Source organism: Balaenoptera acutorostrata, chromosome 10 (assembly GCF_949987535.1).
Source record: "Balaenoptera acutorostrata chromosome 10, mBalAcu1.1, whole genome shotgun sequence".
Classification (NCBI taxonomy): Eukaryota; Metazoa; Chordata; class Mammalia; order Artiodactyla; family Balaenopteridae; genus Balaenoptera; species Balaenoptera acutorostrata.
The window spans coordinates 20,090,592-20,110,660 of record NC_080073.1 but is presented as its reverse complement, the minus strand read 5'-3'; the positions used below and the strand labels follow the sequence as shown (position 1 = coordinate 20,110,660).

Below are 20,069 nucleotides of genomic sequence, written 5' to 3'. Positions count from 1 at the left end.
CCTGGAATGAGGGTCTCGCCGCTGATCAATTAAAACCAGCACAAATGTTTTATTTTGTTTGATAGAATTACTGTTTAAAATGATGACCATTGTATTCTTGGCCAATGAATGAAATGAAATCGTATCCTTCCGTGGAAGTGGAAAATACACAACCGCATCCACTTTCTGACATGAAATGCTTATTGAACACGTTTAGGTGCAGAATACCACCATGGGAGCCAAGGAACAAGGAATAGAAAGATGAATTCAGTCCTGCAGGGGCTCACCAGGCAGTGAGAGGAACAGATCACACTCACCATTTCAATCAAGTCACATCATCCCATGTCTGGAATGCCACCGACCTTGCACAGTGGCTCTTTCGGTCTGGCTTCACTCCGTTTTGTAAAAACACTGTGCACACTGGGTATATTTAACCTATAACTAAATCCAGTTAGTTTAACTCTCAGTCTATTAGATTTGAATTCAACTAACTCTCGATGATTCTATATTTTTCACTGGAAGATGCAGTGATTCTGGCCATCTGGAGAAAGGCTTCACGAAAGGTACTATTTGGAATCCACTTGCAGTGGATTAATGAACTTTAATCGAATAGAGAAAATGTGCCTGTGTGTGTGTTTATCAACAAGTCCATCAGCCAAGACATACGTGTGTAAACACCATCACACATTATAGCAGGACGTCTGTTCCAACAAGGATCTGGCATTTCGCATGACCTTAAAGCGTTCCCTCCTGGAGGCTCTTCGTTTTCGATGGCAGCCGGCTTCGTTTGTTAAATAAATAACAATACTTCGCTTTCATATTGTTATATTCTGCCTTTTGAAACATTCCCTGTAGCCTGACTTTGCCAGTACCAAGCTGGCTTTTTAAGTGATTTGTCTGTAACCAGTCAGTTTTAGAACTTTTACTTCCCTAGTCTGTGCTAAAAAGCAATTCAAGAAGACTTAAAATTCTCCTGGGGGCTGATTTTATAGCAATAGGGAAAGCGCACAAACGTTGCACGAACAGCCAATTTCTTTCTTCGGTGAGGGAAACAGCCTTGACAGTAGAGCCTCAGTACAAGTGGTTTAACGCCATCATAAAAACCACTAACCATTGGGTATTAACATGCTTTTTGTCGTGAAGTTTTTATTGAAAATGATATTTTGAAGCTACTAATTTGGCGGTGATTTTTACCCTCAGGCATTTACAGTGGATGCAACTTCCCCCTTTTGCTTGGAGGGCCACGGAATCCCTTGTCCTAGCCACACCGGGAAAGGGAGATGAGCTTTCTCGTCCACTGCCTTGGTGGTCGTGAGCTCACCTGCAGGGGTGGCCGTTGGCTGTCCATTTCACTCCCTGGGCATGCTGGGCCAAAGAAGACACGACACCTACTCTGCCACCCACGTTCACCCCTAGAACAGTACCAGGGGCCAATAGAGGGTGGCTGGTACTAGCATCAGACCAGTGGGTGCCACTGGGAGAGGACCACTCTTGGTCTGCATATTGACCCTATGTAAAAACACATGGGAAAACCTGTTTTTTTTTTTTCTTAAAAAGAAGTCAAAACAGACTGCACATGCACATAGAGATGGGAGAGATGCATCCAAAAAAGAGAGAGAGAGAGAGAGAAATGTTTGTGCCTGCCTTCTTCACTCCATCTGGCACATGCTTGGAGTAAACTTATTTGGGCGCACGTTGGACCCTGATCATTACACTGCAGAGCCTAGAGCCGTTGCAGAGACAGTGAGTGCAGCCGTGGCGGCAGGGGTGGACCCTGCACAGGGGATGCACACAGCCAAATGTGAACTCTGTACGTACCACCCAGAAGAACTTGGGCCTTTCCCAAAAGGAAGTGAAGACAGACCGCACACGCACGGAAATAGCGTGTGTGCCTTCCTGCCATCTGGAACAGGAGCCCAGCAGGAGTAAACTGATGGGGGAAAATGCTGCTTTTTCCCAATAGTTATCTTAGATCTGGATGTACCCAAACTATAGAGGGTCAAACCACAGCCAGATTTTTCCTTCAAATGTCACTTTCGATATCAAGCTCCTGATGAAAACGCATGTTAATACCCACTGTGGAGTGGTTTCTGTGAAAGCTTGAAAATGTTTGTGGGTGTGTAGAAATCTTTTGTGTGTGAGTATGTAGGACCTCTATTATTAGGGCTGTTTTCCCTAACAGGAAAAGGAAATTGCCTGCCCATGAAGAGTCAGAAGCATTTACTGGGGAATTTTTTTAAATTTTATTTTGGTTGTTATTGAGTTGTATTTATTATTTTGATTTGTTTTATTTGGGCTTTTTTTTTTTTTTTTTTTTTTTTTTTAATATTGATCACAACCCAAGTCCTACCAAAGAAACCTGGTTACGGGTCCCCATATCACTCTTGACAGTATCTTACTTTAGAATCACATGAGGTTCTTAATATAAATAACCCTCCCAGAGAACAACCAAATCTGGGTCTTTGGAAATGATTCATAGGAATGTGCATTTTTAGTCAGCATCCACCACCACCCCCCACCCCACCTCAGCTTGCCCACGTGATTGCAATACACACTAGAGGTCATGAACTCCTGCCTTACAGATGGTGTGGAGATTGTGTAGAGTGTGTCTTATTCTGCAGCACAGTTGAAATAATGTAAATGTCACAACTTTCAAGTTTCTCCTTTGTTCTTTCGAATTGTCCTCAGTGTTAATCACAGCAAATAAAGGTACGCTTTCCCAGTCTGGCCAGTACTCATCTGTGGAGTGACCCAAGCAGACTGAAGAGGAAGAAATCTAAATGCAGCCTTGTCCAGACAAAGCAAAGCACATAAAACGTCTGCTGGCTCCGCTGGCATTCACGAGAGACTCCCAGCTTCTCCAAAAATAAGTGACTGAGGCATGACGAAACTCAGGAGTTCCAGAATATTTAAAAAATTTTTAAAAAAGCAGAAGATGCAAAGTCTTCTCCGAACTCAACAGTTAATTGCGCATATTAAATGGCTATACGTTCTAATTATGATACAGCCAAGGCCCAGGTGACTAATCTGCACCGGGAAAAACATTCCAGTTACTGTGGTGACTCAGGGCAGACAGGTCTAGAAGGAGCACAGGGTCTCTGGGATACCGGTAATGTTCTGCATCTTGAGCTGGGTGCTGATATCAAAGATGTGTTTACTTTGTAAAAATTCGTCCAGTGATAAATTGACAATTTGGTGCTTTTCTGTATATATGTTATACTTACCCCCCTGAAAATCACATTGAAGATAGAAAATTCAAATAATTATGTCATTTATATAACATTGAAATTGAACATAAACCTTTCCTAAGCCCTTTCCTCAGTTGTCACTTGCCTTCATACTCCAGAAATAGCCATAAGTATGTTTAATTGTTCTGGCCAGTCGGTGTGTATCATCTGAGTCCAAAAGTAAGCACAATCTGCAATTTAACAGACAAAATAATTCAGCAGACTCACCGATCATCTATTATATGCCAGGCACTGCTATAAACACAGTGGTAGGTAAAACAGTAAGATGCCTGCTTTTGTGGAGCTTATATTCTGTGAAAGAAACACAGTAAATAAGTAAATGGGGAGCTATTGGCAAATGATAATAGAAAGACCATCAGAGCTGACGACTAAGTAAGAAAAAATAAAATTTTTTTAAATTCACTGCATCAATTTGTTAGGCAAGGGCATATACGCCGGTGGAGAAATTCCCTGAGTAGTTCACAGAGTGGAGGAAGTGAGAGGTTTTTATGTACTAGAAAAGGCAGTTAGTGGTGGTTATGTAAATTAAGGACTGAAAACTAACACTCTAGCTAGGACCCCAGGAGCCCATAGGTCAGTGGGGAGGTGGTTAAACAAGCCCTGTTGTTGGTGACCAGGAAAGTCTTGGACCAGGACTCACTGGGGCTGGTGAACAGAGCCACTTAAATTTCACGGCATCGTGTTTCAGTTGTGTCTTCTAGGTTCGTGCTGCTAAAAGGGGAACATTTGCCTTTTATAACATTTAAGATCATTTCAGGTGGTGACAAGGGGTTTGTAGAAAGAGGGTAAAACTTACAGAGTGACTGGGGAGATGGGTCCAATTCATAGTCAGGGAAAGCCTCTTGGATGGTAGTACTTGGAACAGAGAACAGTTTGTGGGGGGAGAGAGCAGGAGACGGAGGGAACAGCGCAATCCAGGGTCCTGAGGCAGGATCGTACGGTTACACTGACAGACTGGTAAGAGCGGTGAAATAAAGGACCACAGGAAACAATGGATGAAGCTGTGTTCCAGGGTGTAAACACTACTGAAAATGGGGGAGAAACTGCAACCCCAGGTGTCTCTTGCCAGTTTAAAAAATATGTGTCTGTATGTGTGTGTGTGTGTGTGTGTGTGTGTGTGTGTGTGTGTGTCTTTCTAACCCTCCTACATCCTACACGTGACTTGTGATTAATTACAACTAAGCAGTATAACAACTCTGTGATCCATTGTTTTTTTCCGGGTACCAGTAAGCTAGATAAAATACCAGGGAGTCCACTCGCCCAAGTTGTGGGGAGCAGATGTTAGAAAATTTATTGTGCTTCAAACAACCTAACAAATACCCTGGCCCGAGGCTGGTAGGCTAAGGTAGTCTGATCATTATTCTTTCTAACTGGGTAGTTTCCGCTTTGGTCTAAGCAAACAAGGACAGTCTATTCAACAATGAATATTCAATCCCAGTTCTGATTTTTTGGCAGAACCCAGCAAAAGAGGAAAAAAAAATCCTTTTCTTCTCCTTTCCCCTGGGGTTTTGCGAATTTCCCTCGAAAGGGTTTGGAGCAGCCTCTACAGGAAGGCCAGCCCCCTGCTTCAAGAAACTGCTTTGGTCTCTTTATGTGTATTAGAACAATTAACATCTAGTTTCACCATACAAAGGACTTTCTCTCCTTTTATGTTTTAGTTCTTAAAATTCCCAGAATGGTGTACAGTAAAACTGTTCACTTGAGAAATTAAGTACCGTATGTGATAAGACAGTTGGATGAAATTTTTAATCTGTCATTAAAAATGATTATAATTAGGACAAACTACAAGAAAATGCTTTAAAATTGAGACCCGAGTGAATTAAAAATTAAGGGGTGTATTATGTATTATCACGTTGAAGGGCTGGGTTTTACGCGTCTAACACCCATTAACACTAATACGGGTTGCCTGCATAAATCCCCACGTGCCAAGAAGAGAAGATACCCCGTTCCTTTGTTTTTGCTAACAAGACAGCGCTTTCTGTGCTCATAGGGAGTAGGGCAAGGAGATGATGTAAACAGTTTACCTTTCCTCTGCTGTGAGAATGTCTCCCAAGAAGTCTCTTCTACCCTGAGAGGACATTAAAAGACTTCATAACCAGGCTGAGTTTTCTCTCACCCTGTAGAATGTTTCAGAATCATCTAGGGTGAAACTATAACAATATCATGTTCAAATCTATTTTATTCCTTTAAGGGAGAAGGAGTCCTTATCCATAGTCACTTGGGGGAAATTAGAACTGTAAATATTACTCATATCCATGTACCTAAGAGATGCGTAGAACAAAGTCATCTACTATTAGCACATCCTGGCGAAGGTACATGGCAGGTCATCACTTCCCTCATGAAGCCATGTATCAGATCAGCCTGCTTCCGTCTCCCGTGGGCACCCATAAGTTATTCTTCTCTCTTCGATCTCCCTTCATCCTTTAGAACTCACCAGCCCATTAGCATCTTCCATCCCTATGCATTACCAGGAACTCAACTAGACTGCAAGGAAACTGCGTATCAAAGTATACACTTTCTTACACTGATGTTGACCTCCTCTCATAGCATTATTTCAATGTGCTCTTAAGCTAAGAAAACCCCAGCCTTTGGGCCTTTGTTCCCCTCATAGATACGGGGAAGGAATGGCAGGGATATGAAGGCAAATGAAGGGAGCAAGCAGAAAGTTCTCTTTCACTACAATATCTTGAAGAAAAGGGTGAGCATGTGTGCCTACAAATACGCCGGTAGTTTGTAGTTCCATGAGGGTAGGCCTGCCATATAGGAGGTGCTCAAGAGAAGTTTGTTGATTGACTCTACAAGGTAGGAACTCTTAGAACTAGACAAGGACAGAAGACCTTTGGTATTTATAGAATTAATATTGGCATTTTGACTACTCAAGAGATGGCTCAAATACCACAATTTTAGTAGTTGGAGTTGTACAGACATACTGTGGTGGGCAGACTTTTAAGGTGGTCCCCATCACCCCACACCCTGGTTATTCACACTTTTGCACAATCCCTTCTCCTTGAGTGTGGAGAGGAATGTGACTTGCTTCTAACCAACGGGATATAGCCAAGGTGATGGGCTGCGTGTGATTACGTGTACACGATTGCATAAGATTGCGGTGCCCGTGTATGTGTGGTGAATGTCTCTTTCTTGCTCGCTCACTGGATTTGTCTAAGAAACACATTTCCATAGAGTAAGTGGCTTGTTAGGGAAGCCCATGTGACAAGGAACCGTAGGCAGCCTCCAGTTGCTGAGGGTGCCTTCCAGCTGACAGCCAGCAAAAAAAAAAAAAAAAAAAAAAAAAAGAGATGAAACTCTCAGTTCTACAACCACAAGGAACTGAATCTGCCCACAATCTCACAAGCAGTAATAACAAGCCATCCCTAGTCAAGCCTCCTGCTGAGAACCCAACCCTGGCTGACACCTTGATTGCAGCCTGAAACTATGCGATGACAAAGGTGTATTGCTTAAGCTCTAAGTTTGTGGTGACAGCAATGTAGCTAATATAGGGACTAATTTTAATTTCATGTATGGCAAGCTTAGACTTCAAGAGCTCATCACTTGATTCATGAATGAGTATCTTGATATCACTGTGTTATCTTTACACTTTGTTTTGCACAAATGCCAAAAGTCTTGTTAAGGATGTAAAGGAGTTCCTACATTTTTTCTGTGGTACTTAACTGCAATTTTTAGCCAAAATTATATTTGCAATGGTCTCAAGATATATCCTTCCTAAATTTCAAGTGTCTACTACATAAGCTCATAGGAGAGATGAGATCTTTTAATAAAAAGTCTCCTCAGCCCTGAGTAGACATTTAATCACTTCAACTAGAAGGGAGTTTTTAAAACTTCCTCATAAAAGACAATCAGTAGGTCTGCTGCTCAAGAAGACACAGCTAAAAGAGTTTGCAAAACAATCTTAGGGTTCCATGATTAGACATATTGTTACAGTGCCAAAGCCTTGTTAGTGATATTTACTATATGCCTAGTCCAGAACAAAGGAGTTTGGGTGCGTTGGTTAGATTAGATTGTTTGGTGCAATTTGCTTTTCTTTTTTGTTGGGGAAGAGAGGGGTCTCTCAAAGTCTATCAAACTCTTTTGACTATTCATTTTGTATAGTAAAAAAAAACAAAACAAAACCCTCACTCAAAAAACCCTCACTCTTTCTTCTCTGTCACTCCCAGTATTGTAAAATCCATTTCTTTATCTCAGCTGAGCTTACAATTCTCTGTTTTTTTAACCACAGCAGCTTCTTCTGTGATTCATGAGCTGGTTTCTTCCAGATGTGACACATGATTCAGCAAATCTGTGTGATAATGCATAGTTTGCTATTGTGGAAGATTGATAGCCCATGCTTTGGTCTTTGATCTAGATGTTCATGGAAACATCACCTTCCCTTCCAGTATGAAATTCTTAAGTCATCACTGAAAGCATTTATTAAACACTATGTGCCAGGTACAGTGCAGGGACTTGACACACATTTGCTTCATCCCACGTCCATTGTGTGAGGCTGATATTTGTCTTCTTATTTACCAGAAGGAGAAACTGAGTCTCAGAGACTAGTTTCCTAATAACTTCCATGTGACCCCAGTGTAAATTACATGTGACAATCTGAAGGAATGATTTGATTCACACCCAAAAATGTCAGTGTTTGTATCATTTAAGCAACATGAAACTTTCTAAGCCTATTTCAACATGAGAATTATCCTAATATAATTTGGCATTTAAAGCAATAAAAGCCTTATTTATCCTTATAGGTTTTCCCAGTGGCAAAATAAGGAAATCCACTACTGGCATCAACATTCAGTGCATGGCTTGTTTGGACCTTGGTTCTGGTCTCAGTTCCTTTTTGGTTCACTCTATCACCTTGGACAAGTCACTTTATCTGTCTTGGCCACGGTTTACTCATCTGTGAAAGGAATGAAACAGACTCAAATTTCCTCTAAAGAGAGCTTCCAGCTCCAAGACTGTAACGACTTTTTCTTCTTTTAAGAAGAAAAAACATTTTTTATTCTGATGACAAAAGTGCCACCATATGTATATGTATACACACACACACACACACACACACACACACACACACATACACATACACATTGTATTTTTAAGTAATGTAAGGCAAATTAGCTTTCTCTCTCGTTGGTCACTATTCACGAGCAGTGAGTACCCTTTCACTGTCCCAAATGGTTTTTGGATTGCCACTCTTCTGAAAAAATTACCTGAGTTATAAGAATTGGGCATTTGGGGAGTGTCTCACCACATCCCACCCCCACCAACTTGGCTGGACTTCAAGATTAAAGCAGACTGATTAGCACGGAACCCCTCTTCCAGGCCTTAATATGAACTTGCCAGGAGTTGCCAGACAGAAAGTGACTTGATGCCAAAACACCCAGGTGGGGAAGAAAAATTAATAAATTATAGGGATATTTTATATATACAATTCCAAATATGGCTCTATGGAGTTTGGGAACATCTGGGTGATGAATTGGAATTCCACTTTTGCTTCAGCTCTCTGGCATAACGTAAACACAGCCAGCACGTCCCTAGAGATAAATGGGAGAGTTGGAAACTGCAAAAGGTAGATTGAGAAAGAATCAGATTTTAAAATTGTGGCCCATGATACTTGCCAAATGGAAAAAAATTCTAAAAACTCAAAGCAGTCCAAAGCATTTTCTCTCAGAGTTAAATTAAAGATAGAGTGTCCCAGGTAGCTAAAATTAGAAGCTAGTTTGCATATTCTTTTGCCCTTAGATGTAAATTTGCGGAAGCATGTATTTTTCCATTTTAGTTTCTATTTCTTCTAAAGACCTATTAATGTGCTGTTGGTTACAGTTTTCTCCTATTGATTGTACATATGAACTAAGATTTTGGGCATTGCAGAACTATTTTCTGAAAATAGTCTTCATAAGTGCTATTTCTTTAAAAGTACCAGATGAAGATATACGGTATATAGTACAGGCAGTTACAGTATGAATTTTAAAGCCTTTCACATCCAATTACTAGCAATAGCTTAGTTTCTTTCCCAACCTACGATAAATACTGTACGTATAAACGCTACAGAATTTAAATATGCGTCGAGTGTTAGTATAATAGTATATCACTAGGAATCAGTATTTTTGTTATATGTAGTACTGTTCAACATATGTGAAGTAAGATCTCCTTGATTTGGGTTTGCTAATTCAGAGTTTGTAGAGCTGGTTTCAAGTTGACTCTTCATTAGGGAAGTCATTCTTCATCGAAATCTCAAATTAAAGGTGTAAATAAGATGGCAAATGGGAATGTATAAAATACTTGAGTAAATTTAAAGTACTTTAGAAGTACCATTTGCATACAAACTTGTTATGCTAATTATAAGTAATTCATATTAAAGTAGGTCTCCTAAGATGATCTTTGAGGCAAGTTACCTTAGTGAATTTGAGTTACAGAATGTGGTGGAAAGTAATAAACCTGAGTTTCTCTTAAATACTGTATTCTGTAATTCAGAGTTTTCATTAATTATAAATTACCTTTTGCCTAATTAATCCAGATCGCTAACATTTTGCCAGCAATTTCAGCTCCAGTCTTCTACAAAGTCCAAGTAGGTTTTTAAAAAATAGGATTCAATCATAGTTTTCCGACTAAATTTTGTATTTTCCAACATCGGATTGGTAATGTTTCCAGGGTCTAATATTGTATATTTACCAGTGGTTAGAACTGACATGGGGATAAAAGTTATTTTTAAAATGGAGAGGGAAAAAAAAGAAAAAATTTTGTAACAGAGGAATAGTCAAATTAGAATTGGTTGCCTCCTCAGGTACATGGGTTTCCTTGTCAATAAAAGAGTACAAGAAAAAGCTGGATAACTTAGAGAAAAGAAAAAGCTTAGAGAAGGTCAAGTACGGGACTAGAGGTTAGACCTACCACGATTCCTAGTCAACCACACACAAGTTGTTTGTTCCGTAAGTATTCAGGTGTATGTTCCTGTAACTGTAAATACTGAAGCAACTCTTGGGAAAATAGAGACAATGTTGACCTTGATCTGAATCTGAGCTCTCCAAAGCAGAGATGATGGCCAAGAAATCCCCTATCCTCCTGACTCTTTTGCATTCTGAGAAACAGCTAACCACAAAGGATTACTCTGCTCTCCCATATTCTGAGACAACACCCACCTCTACCTTTCCTTCCAGGTAGGATCCATCTCTGTCCTTCCTCCTGACTCCCAGAAGACTCCTTCATGACCCTCTTGTTTACCTGCCTCTATAAAACCCTAAATTCACTTCCTTTGCTTTGAGATTGTTCTCATTAATAAGTTCTCCCTATTGTGATAGCCTGTGTAGAATCATCACCTGATTTGTCCTGTGTATTTTGTATTTCACAGTTTGGGCATACAGCTTGGGTAGGATTAGACCTTACCTTCAGATTCCTGCTTATTCCAGCTAGGTAACGAGGGCAATTCTTTCCTGGCTAGGGAATTGGGGACCCAACAGTGGGTCCAATTCCTGATCTTGTGCTCTGGACCCCGGTCCCTTGTAAGCAGGTAAAGATGTGATTTTTATTCTCTTTGAGTACTTACTTGATTTCCGGTGCTGACTTCCTTTGATTTCATGGTCTGACCATTTGGTGATTTCTGTAAACAGAGTCATGGTTTCTAAAACTCTTGTCTCTGTCAGTACCTGCCTGCAAATTGCACTGGAACCTTTTGCCTTGGTCACATTGTCAATCCTTACCAAATTTTCAGTTCTTACATTTCCTTTGATATCTGGCTACAATTCTCCAGACTAGTGTTTTCAGTTTTACTTCACTTTGATTTTGGCATCACCAAGAACTAAAGCCTACCACCCAGATCCCTATCAGACTCCAAAATCTGAAGAAGTGCTACACACTGAAGCCTGGAGACTTGATACTAACCTCAAAGGCCTCATCATTGCATCCAGTTGTGTATGGGCCTGAATTCTCCCTGGACGAGTCACAGTCTGGACTGTTGAGATAGTCTGGCCATGCATGCATTTGTACTAGAGGTAACCAATACTGTGGACTACATCACTCACAGCGTCAGTATTCTAGCTCGAGGGCATCAAGAGATTCATAACTGCATAACCAGAAGATTTTCTTCCACAGAGTTCTTGGAACCCACGGAACTCGTTATCCTCAGGGTTCAATTCCTGGCTCTTTATTGGAAGATTCCCTTTTACGTGAATATTTTCCTTTTTAATTTTAAGCATTCCTCTTTTAAGATGCCTGATTTCCAAAACTCTTAGAAAACTAACCTTTGCCACTGCTTCTCAACAGATGGTTCAGCTGAGTTTGGAGAAATGCAAACAAGAATCCTCAAGGCGTGATTTCCTAGACCCTGTTTTTGATCACTTCTGAGATGTTCAGCAACAAATTATATTCATTCGTCTTGAACAAAAGGACAGACTGACAGTGTTGAACTTTGCCTGAGTCCTGTGCTCCACAAAACCAGCAAGAGTAGAAAAATAACCTCCTTGCCCTTTTGGATTCTGAGAAAGAGCTATCCTCCAAGGACCACTCTGCCCTCACCTATGCTGAGCTAAGACTTGCCTTCATCCTTCCTCAGTGACTCAGATAAGACTCATCCCCATCCTTCCTCATGATTCCCGTAAGACTAGGGATGACTCCCTTGTTTGCTTGCTTCTATGAGACCCAAGCCCCCCTTCCTTTTCTTTGAGATGTTGCTCATTGATGATATTATCCCTATCGCAAGAGCCTGAATAAAATGATTTCATTAATTCTCCTCTGCATTTTGTCTTTCACAGTAAAAACTGTTGTTTATTCCAGCTAGGTAGCGAGCGAGGGCAATTCTTTCCCGGCTAGGGAACTGGGGACCCAACAGCGGGTCCAATTCCTGATCTTGTACTCTGGACCCCGGTCCCTTGGTAGCCAGGTAAAGATGTGATTTTTACTCTCTTTGAGTACTTGCTTGATTTCCGGTGCTGACTTCCTTTGATTTCATGGCCTGACCATTTACATCCTATGGGATGCAGCCTATATAGAGGGGGATGAAGGAAGAAGTTCAAAGTAAGGCAGATATTCACAATTCTACATATTTCCTTGGTAGATGTTCAGGCATACAGTAGTCCTCCCAGTAGTTCAATCTAAATGGAATAATTGTCAGATATCTCAGCTGGGGCAGTGTAGACACCGCCTCAAAAACTCTGGTCCTTCTTAATTTTATCTCTTCCTACAAAACCCATTTATTCATGCCCAGAGAAAAATGGAACATGAAAATTTCCTGACTGTGTGGCTACTTATTTTCTGCAGCTGAAATGAAATCACTTGTCAAAGTTAAAAAAAAAAAAAAAAAAAAAAGTTGTTCACTTTCTGCTGCTTACCACTAAAAAGACGTCAATCTAAGTCTGTTGTATAGGTCAGTTGCTGGTGTTCTCATGTCAAATAGATTTTCTCCCCCTTCTGCCTTCTGTATTTTATGAGTACTGGGAGCAAGCAAAGGAAAGATAGGAAGATAAAAAGAAAAGTGGAGAAAATGTAAAATTCAAGTAAAATATGTAAATTGGAAAACTAAAGAATTTCCCTCCATAATTGAAGATATCATCATAAAGGAGACCTTATCTTTGCAATCTACTTTATCTTCAAATTAAAAGTACAGAGAGACTAGATCTACCTTTTGACTAATAATATAAAATCCAAGTTAGTTCTGTCGCTTGTGTCATTCAAGTCCTAGTTTCAAAAAATTGCCTCCAGAACACGAACTGTTATTTCTGGGGCTTTTAATAACTGACAGGTCCACATTTAAATCCCAGGCTGTACATAAACTGTCAGCATCCAAATTCGCCCAAACAGAATGGGAAAAAACAAAAATAACATGAGGAAAAAATGCACGATTAACAGCTGTGTAAATAACAGCAGCGATGTTAACTAATAAAAGGAAACTAGCAATCTCAGTTAGAACCAGAGAAGGAATTCAAGTTGCTGCAAGTGGATTTACAGAGTCGGCTGCCCTTCGTCTCCTTCGCAGATTTGGTTTTCGTTCAAAGTTACTGCATCAGGGAGCCTGGAGGAAAACCTTTCAAAGCGAACTCTTACACATTAAAGAAAAAAAAAAAGAATAAAGTCAAAATAGTTCTTACCTAACCTTTTGGGGGGAGAGAGAAAGGGAAAGAAGACCACTTATTATTCTCTTTTCCCTAATCATTTTCCTGATTTACGCATTTATTTTTGAATAGGGCTTACAAATCGGCTCCAAGTCCAAAATCAGAGTGAAGAAACTTCTTCACTCCCTTTAATGCAGCCCCTACCGTTGGTCAAAGCCCCTTTGGTTGCTGGTAATAGAAACCCTTTCAAACTTGCTCAAGTAAAACAAGGGACTTTTATTTAAAAGCTTCCAGGGGAATCACCGAGAACTCAACAGTGGGAGGTACAATTAGGTCTTGTCAAGAAATAATGATCGTGTACATGAAATTTGCCAGGCATCATTCTACATGCTGGAGACCAAGGGTGAACGAGACCACCAGAGACCCTGCTCCCATGGGCTTGCGTTCCAGCTGGGGGAGACAGACAATAAACACACAAGCAAGTATAAATAAGGATACCAAATGCTATTGGTTGCTATGAAGAAGATAAACAAGTACTTATTATACAAAATGAGATGAGTCCTGGAATTTGGCAGAGAGAGAGAATGGGGGCTTCTTGCATTGGGGAGAATGTTCTCGAGCAGGTGACACTGACATTGAACTCTAAATGAGCTGAAACAGGCTGGGGCTGTGAGTCCTGCACAGTCTTGGGGAATGGGTTTGCAAGCAGAAAGAACAAGTCAAAAGCCATGAGACTAGGGCTGCTCTCCAACAGACACGTAACACGAGCCACATACGTAATTTTGAAATTTTCTAGTTGCCACATCCAAAAAAGCAAAAAGAACAGATGAAATTCATTTTAACATATTTCATTTAGCCTCACATATTCATTATGTTGTCCATTCATTTCAACATATGATCAATATAAAAATTATTAATGAGATATTTTACATTTTGTATATTAAGTCTTCAAACTCTGGTGTGCATTCTATACTTCAAACACATCTCACTTTGGATGCTAATTTTTCCATAGATGAAGTCATTTGTAATCCTACCAAATAATAAAGTTGTGTGTGAAGGAGAAAAGGTTTTATACTGCCTCAGTTTTTAAATTAAAATGTAACTGAATTAAAATTTAACTTGATTTAAAAAGTCAGGTCCTCAGTTGCTCTAGCTGTATTTTAAGTGCTGAGCAGCTACCATTGGCCCCTGGCTACCATTTTTAATAGTATAGAATTCAGAGGACAGGGAATTAGGGAGGTGGAGGTACATGGGGTAAGGAGGAAAGATCCAGCAATGTAAGTCTTGTCAGCAATGGCAAGGAATTTGGAATTTGGGTTTCATTCAAAGTATAATAAATAGCTATTAGAACTCTTATTAGTTTTTTCATTTCTAATGTGACAAATTTACCACAAACTCAGTGACTTAAAACAACACGAATTTATTCTCTTACAACTCTGGAGGTCAAAACTCTGAAATGAGACTTACAGGACTAATACCGAGGTGTCAGCAGGGCTGGTTCCTTCTGGAAGCTCCAAGAGAGAATCTCTTCCTTACTTCCAGTTTCTAGAGGCTGGTGGCATTCCTTGGCTCACGACCACTCCAACGCTGCTTCTGTGTCGCCTTGCCCCCTTCTAGCTATCTGACCCTTCTGCCTCCCTCTTTTTTTTTTTTTTTGTCTGTGCTGCATGGCATGTGGCATCTTAGTTCCCCAACCAGGGATCAATCCCATGCCCCGTGCAGTGGAAGCGTGGAGTCCCAACCTCTGGACTGCCAGGGAAAAACCCTTCTTCCCTCTTATAAGGACCCTGGTGATTGCACTGAGTCCACTAGATAACAATTAATTCCTGGTCTTTGCTCAACATCACCACTCCTCACCACCCTCCAAACCAGGGCCTCAGCCAAGTGGGTACCACCCACAATGAAGAAACCTCCCTCTCTTCCGTCTCCCATACCCAGTCAGATAGAAGTCATATCAGTTTAACCTTCCATACTAGAGGTTGGTGAACTGTTTTTGTAAAAGGCCAGATAGTAAATATTTTCGGCTCTGCCATCTTCTTGGTCTTGGTCACAAATATTCAACTCTGCCTTTGGAGGCGAAAACAGCCATAATCATCAGTAAACAAGGAAGTGTAGCCATGTTCTGGTAAAACTTTATTTACAACACAGGTGTGAACCAGATGTGGCCCTCAGGCCCTGTTTGCCCATCCCCGTCCTAGAGCATTTATCACTCCTCTCCATCTTTGTTTTTCACCCTGATTCACGCTCCCACCACCACTTGTCTGGATTATTGCAATCGTTTCCTAACTACCTGCTTTCTGCTGTCCAGCCAATCTCGTCTACACCCATCAGCCAGGCAGCGAGTTGTTTTCACAGATGTCACGCTCATACACACCTGGTTAAAAAGTTGCTTTGGCTCCTCTTTCTCTCATCATTATTAACCTAAAATCCTGCTGGCTCTCTCCCTGCTGATTCCCCCTGTCACTTCCCGCCACAAGTGGTCCACCCCACTCTGTGCTACAGGTCTACTTGGTCCCCCAAGTTCACTGTGTTCCCTGCTGAGTCCTGCTCTAGAGCCTCTGTTCCTGACATTCCGTCTGCCAGGAAGTATCCCCTCTGGGACACAGTGTCACGAAGACAGGAACTATATGTCTCTGTGCATCATAGCATTAGCGGAATGCCTGACATGTAGTAGGTTGTAGAAAGATGGATAATACCTGCCCCTTCCCCCACCCAATGATGGCCGCGTCCTAATCCTGGAAACCTGTGAGTAGGTTAGCGTGCCTGGCCCAGGGAGTCTGCAGGTGTGATTAATATCAGGCCGGCGTTGGAGAGCATCGCAGCCTGGATTATCCAGGTGGGCCCAACGTAATCGCAGGGCGTCCTATAAAAGGGAGGAAGAGGGGCAGCAGCAGAGGTCAAATTTTGACAACAGAAGTGGGAGCTGACCTCTTGGGGGGCCGTGAGCCTAGGAAAGCAGGCAGCCCCTAAAAGCTGGGAAAGGCAAGGAAACGGAATCTTCTTCAGAGCGTCCAGAAGGAACGCTCCCCTGCTATCACCTTGATTTAAGCCCGGTGAGACGGAGTTTGTACTTCTGACCTCCAAAACTGTAAGTTTATAAATTTGTGTTGTTTTAAGTCGCTATGTTTGTGGTAATTTCTTGATTGGAAACAAATACATAGGTGCTCGTGAGATATTTATGGAATGAGGAAAGAAATGAGGGAGTGGCCGGTAAGGATTCGTGAGTAAACAGGACCCAGAAACGCTAATTTCATAGTCTCATCGATTCAGATGTAAGGAAGTAATTACCAATAGGCTGAGATAGCAAAAGAGGAATCCTGAAAGACAGGGAAGCATGTGTTGCGGAATAAAAGATGTAACTGAGCTGAAGGGGTCTGGTTAAATTTTCCTTGAAAGAGGTGTTATTCAAACTGGCAGAAGTTTGTATCACTGCATAGGGCTTCCATTTTTGCTGAAGTTCAGGAGAGTATTTCTTTTCGTTGATTTCTGTTCGTGACCCTGATTGGTTAGTAGTTTGTTCTGCTTTTAGATTTTGTAGTGAACTGTGTACAGCTGTGTGGTTAGATGCAGCTCCCGATTCCCATAAATCGCAGTGGTCCCCAACCTTTTTGGCACCCGGGACCTTTTTTATGGAAGATGGTTTTTCCAAGGACCGGGGGTGGGGTGGTGGTTTCGGGATGATTCAAGCGCGTTACATTTATTGTGCGCTTTATTTCTGTTATTATTACATCAGCCCCACCTCAGATCATCAGGCATTAGATCCCGGGGGTGGGGGACCCTTTGCCTCCACTGACACAATGCTCTTTGAGGACAAATGGAGCCCAAATGGGCTGGTGCCCCTCCAGACAGTCTCTGCTTTTGCTCTGTATGTACCTAACCTTAAGGCCATACACTGTCCTTAATGCATCAAAAGCACGTACAATACAGACTCCAATGCCTAAAATGGCGCTTATGAATTTCATTTTTATACACGCTTTCCTAATGAGGCAAAAGAGAGGATTATGTGTTGAACCATTTTAAAAAACTTAATCCTATATACCCATTGTAGCTTGTCTGTACTGCAATCTCCTTCCTCCAGAGAGCCTCTAAAGATCCTTACTTTCCCCGATAGGAGCTCTGTGGCCTCAGGTAGCATACGTTACTCAGCAAACCAAAAGCAATGGGATTCAGAGGCTTGCCAAGAAAGGAGAAAGAAGACCAAAAAAATGATCTGGAACCCTTTCCTGTTTCAGCTTGACTTTAAACTCCAATGCCTTAGTGAAAATGGAAGGCCAAAAGCAAGAGAAACTTGAGAAGTTGATATTTGGCTTTGAGGCTTGCAAGGGACCAGATCCTGATGATTTAAATTCTTGTTCACAGGCAATATGTTTTTGTTTTTGTTTTTAACTATATATAATTTTCTCCTTAACTACTGTCTTTATACATGAACTCTATTTTAACGTGGTAAAGTCTATGGTATTACAGCAGTGCTGCTCTTTTTTTTTTTTTAATTTTATTGAAGAATAGTTGATTTACAATGTTGTGTTAATTTCTTCTGTACAGCAAAGTGACTCAGTTGTACATATATGTATTCTTTTTTAATATTCTTTTCCATTATGGTTTGTAACAGGATATTGAATACAGTTCCCTGTGCTATACAGTAGGACCTTGTTGATTATCCATTCTATATGTAATAGTTTGCACCTGCTAATCCCAAATTCCCATTCCTTCCCTCCCCTACCCACCCTCCCCCTTGACAACCACAAGTCTGTTCTCTATATCATATCTGTGAGTCTGTTTGTTTCGTAGGTATGTTGATTTGTATCGTGTTTTAGATTCCACATATAAGTGATATCATATGGTATTTGTCTTTCTCTTTCTGACTGACTTTGCTTAGTATGATAATCTCTAGGTCTATCCATGTTGCTGGAAAAGGCATTATTTCATTCTTTTATGGCTGAGTAGTATTCCATTGTATATGTGTACCACATCTTCTTTATCCGTTCATCTGTAGATAGACATTTAGGTTGTTTCCATGTCTTGGCTATTGTAAATAGTACAGCAGTGTTGCTCTTGATACAACAGCCCAGGAGCAGAGGGAAGAAAGGAAGGGACATTTAGGCTGGGCGTCGTAGGATGAATAGGATCTCAACAGAAGGTGACAATGGGAAAGATGCTGCTTTGTCTCTTTTTCCTGACCTTGCAGCCTCTTCCTCTGCATAATTCCTGCTGTAGGCATTGTAGCTACACTCACCTCCTGTGGAGTCTATGGATTTCTGTAGATGCCTCAGCCTTTGCACTTACTGAACCCTTCCCCCATCCCCTACCCCTCAGCCCTTGTAGTCCTTGGCCCCATGGACACCTCTTTTTTCAGATTTTATTTCAAAGATAACTTCCTTACACATTGTGAAATCTAGCACCCTTGAGTGTGACTATTTGTTCAGCGTGCAGCTTCCTGACTAGACTGCCAGTTCCACAAGCGTGTCAATCCGTCTGCTCTTGACCTCTGCATCATGAGGCCCAGAGCAGGAGCTTCACAAATATTTTCTGAATTATACAGTGAATGCTATTCACACAAGATCCCAGGTGGCTGAAATTTGGACTGTAGATGTAGGCAGACAGTTTCTGTCTCTTGCCATCTTGAACCCTGGGGGGCTGGTACTGTGCTGTGTTGGGAAAGATTCTGAGGTCACATCCAGGTTCACAGGGCAAGAACACGAGGGCCTTAGTAGTAGAGAATGGCAGCCGCTGGGCCATAGATTTACTATCTGTGAAAAAAGGCAGAGGGTCCGGTAGCCTTTTGACTTGCCTTTAATAGCTTAAACAATCTGAATTACCTTGTTCTCTCGTTAAAAACACTTGGGTTTTCTCTTTCTGACTTACTCTGTATGACAGTCTCTAGGTCCATCCACCTCACTACAAATAACTCAATTTCATTTCTTTTAATGGCTGATTCACTTTGTTATACAGCAGAAACTAACACATCACTGTAAAGCAATTATACTCCAATTAAAAAAAAAAAACACTTGGGTGAGATTTTTCGGGCGGGGGTGGGGGTGGAATTCTCTTGGGGACTGCTTCCGGCTTGCTTGCCTTCCAAAGTCCTGGATCTAGGAATCTCAGGGAGCGTATATATCAAACAGAGAGACCCTCCAAGTCACGAGATGGGAGGGGCAACCCATCAAGATACTGAAGATTGGCTGGAACTAACCTGTGTGCCAGTTTAGTGGCCCAGCCCACTTTCTAAATGAGCGAGATTGCTCGCAGCTTTTTTCGTTCTCCTGCGTTAAGCTGACGTGGTTTTGGCATCAGCCGTACAACTTCACTTTGTGCCATCAGGCAGCACCGAATCATTGTCCCAGAGTCATTGTGACAATTGGGAGTCACATTCAAGTGACAAGGAAATTATTGCTAGAATTAAAAAAAAAAAAGTTGAGGGAAGTGACTATTGTGTATTCTCATTATGTGGCTTTCAAACTTAAATATTTTGGCCATTAGGAAGCATTTGTTTCTCAAAACAAAATGAAGAATTTAGGCTGCATTCAAAGGGGAGTTCCTTAGAAACCAGAGGGTTTTGTTTTGGGTTTTTTTACCTTTTAATGAGACACTGAGCAAAGATGGATAGATATTGTCAGCATTTCAAGACTATCTGTTGGAAGTTGGAGAAATGTTGGTGAGGAGAAGGGGGCATTTCAGAGTCGAGACTGGGTTACATTTCTAGAACTACCTGGCCTTACTCTATTCTGATGTGTGACATCCACAAACCGGTTAACCCTCCAACTCCTCAGATGTCAAGCCATTATAGCCCCAGTGCCTATTACCA

The 20,069-nt window shown here is 41.3% G+C and overlaps 1 long non-coding RNA gene across 2 annotated transcripts in view; it reads left to right on the top strand.

The window, feature by feature from the left end:
* The window catches only part of LOC130709105 (uncharacterized), a 714,106-nt gene extending 702,220 nt beyond the window's left edge, over nt 1–11,886 (top strand). For both annotated transcript variants that reach the window (XR_009009601.1, XR_009009600.1), the window contains one exon: nt 11,484–11,886. This is a non-coding gene — a long non-coding RNA (uncharacterized LOC130709105). The remainder of the gene's footprint in view (nt 1–11,483) is intronic.
* Nucleotides 11,887–20,069: the final 8,183 nt, after the last annotated feature.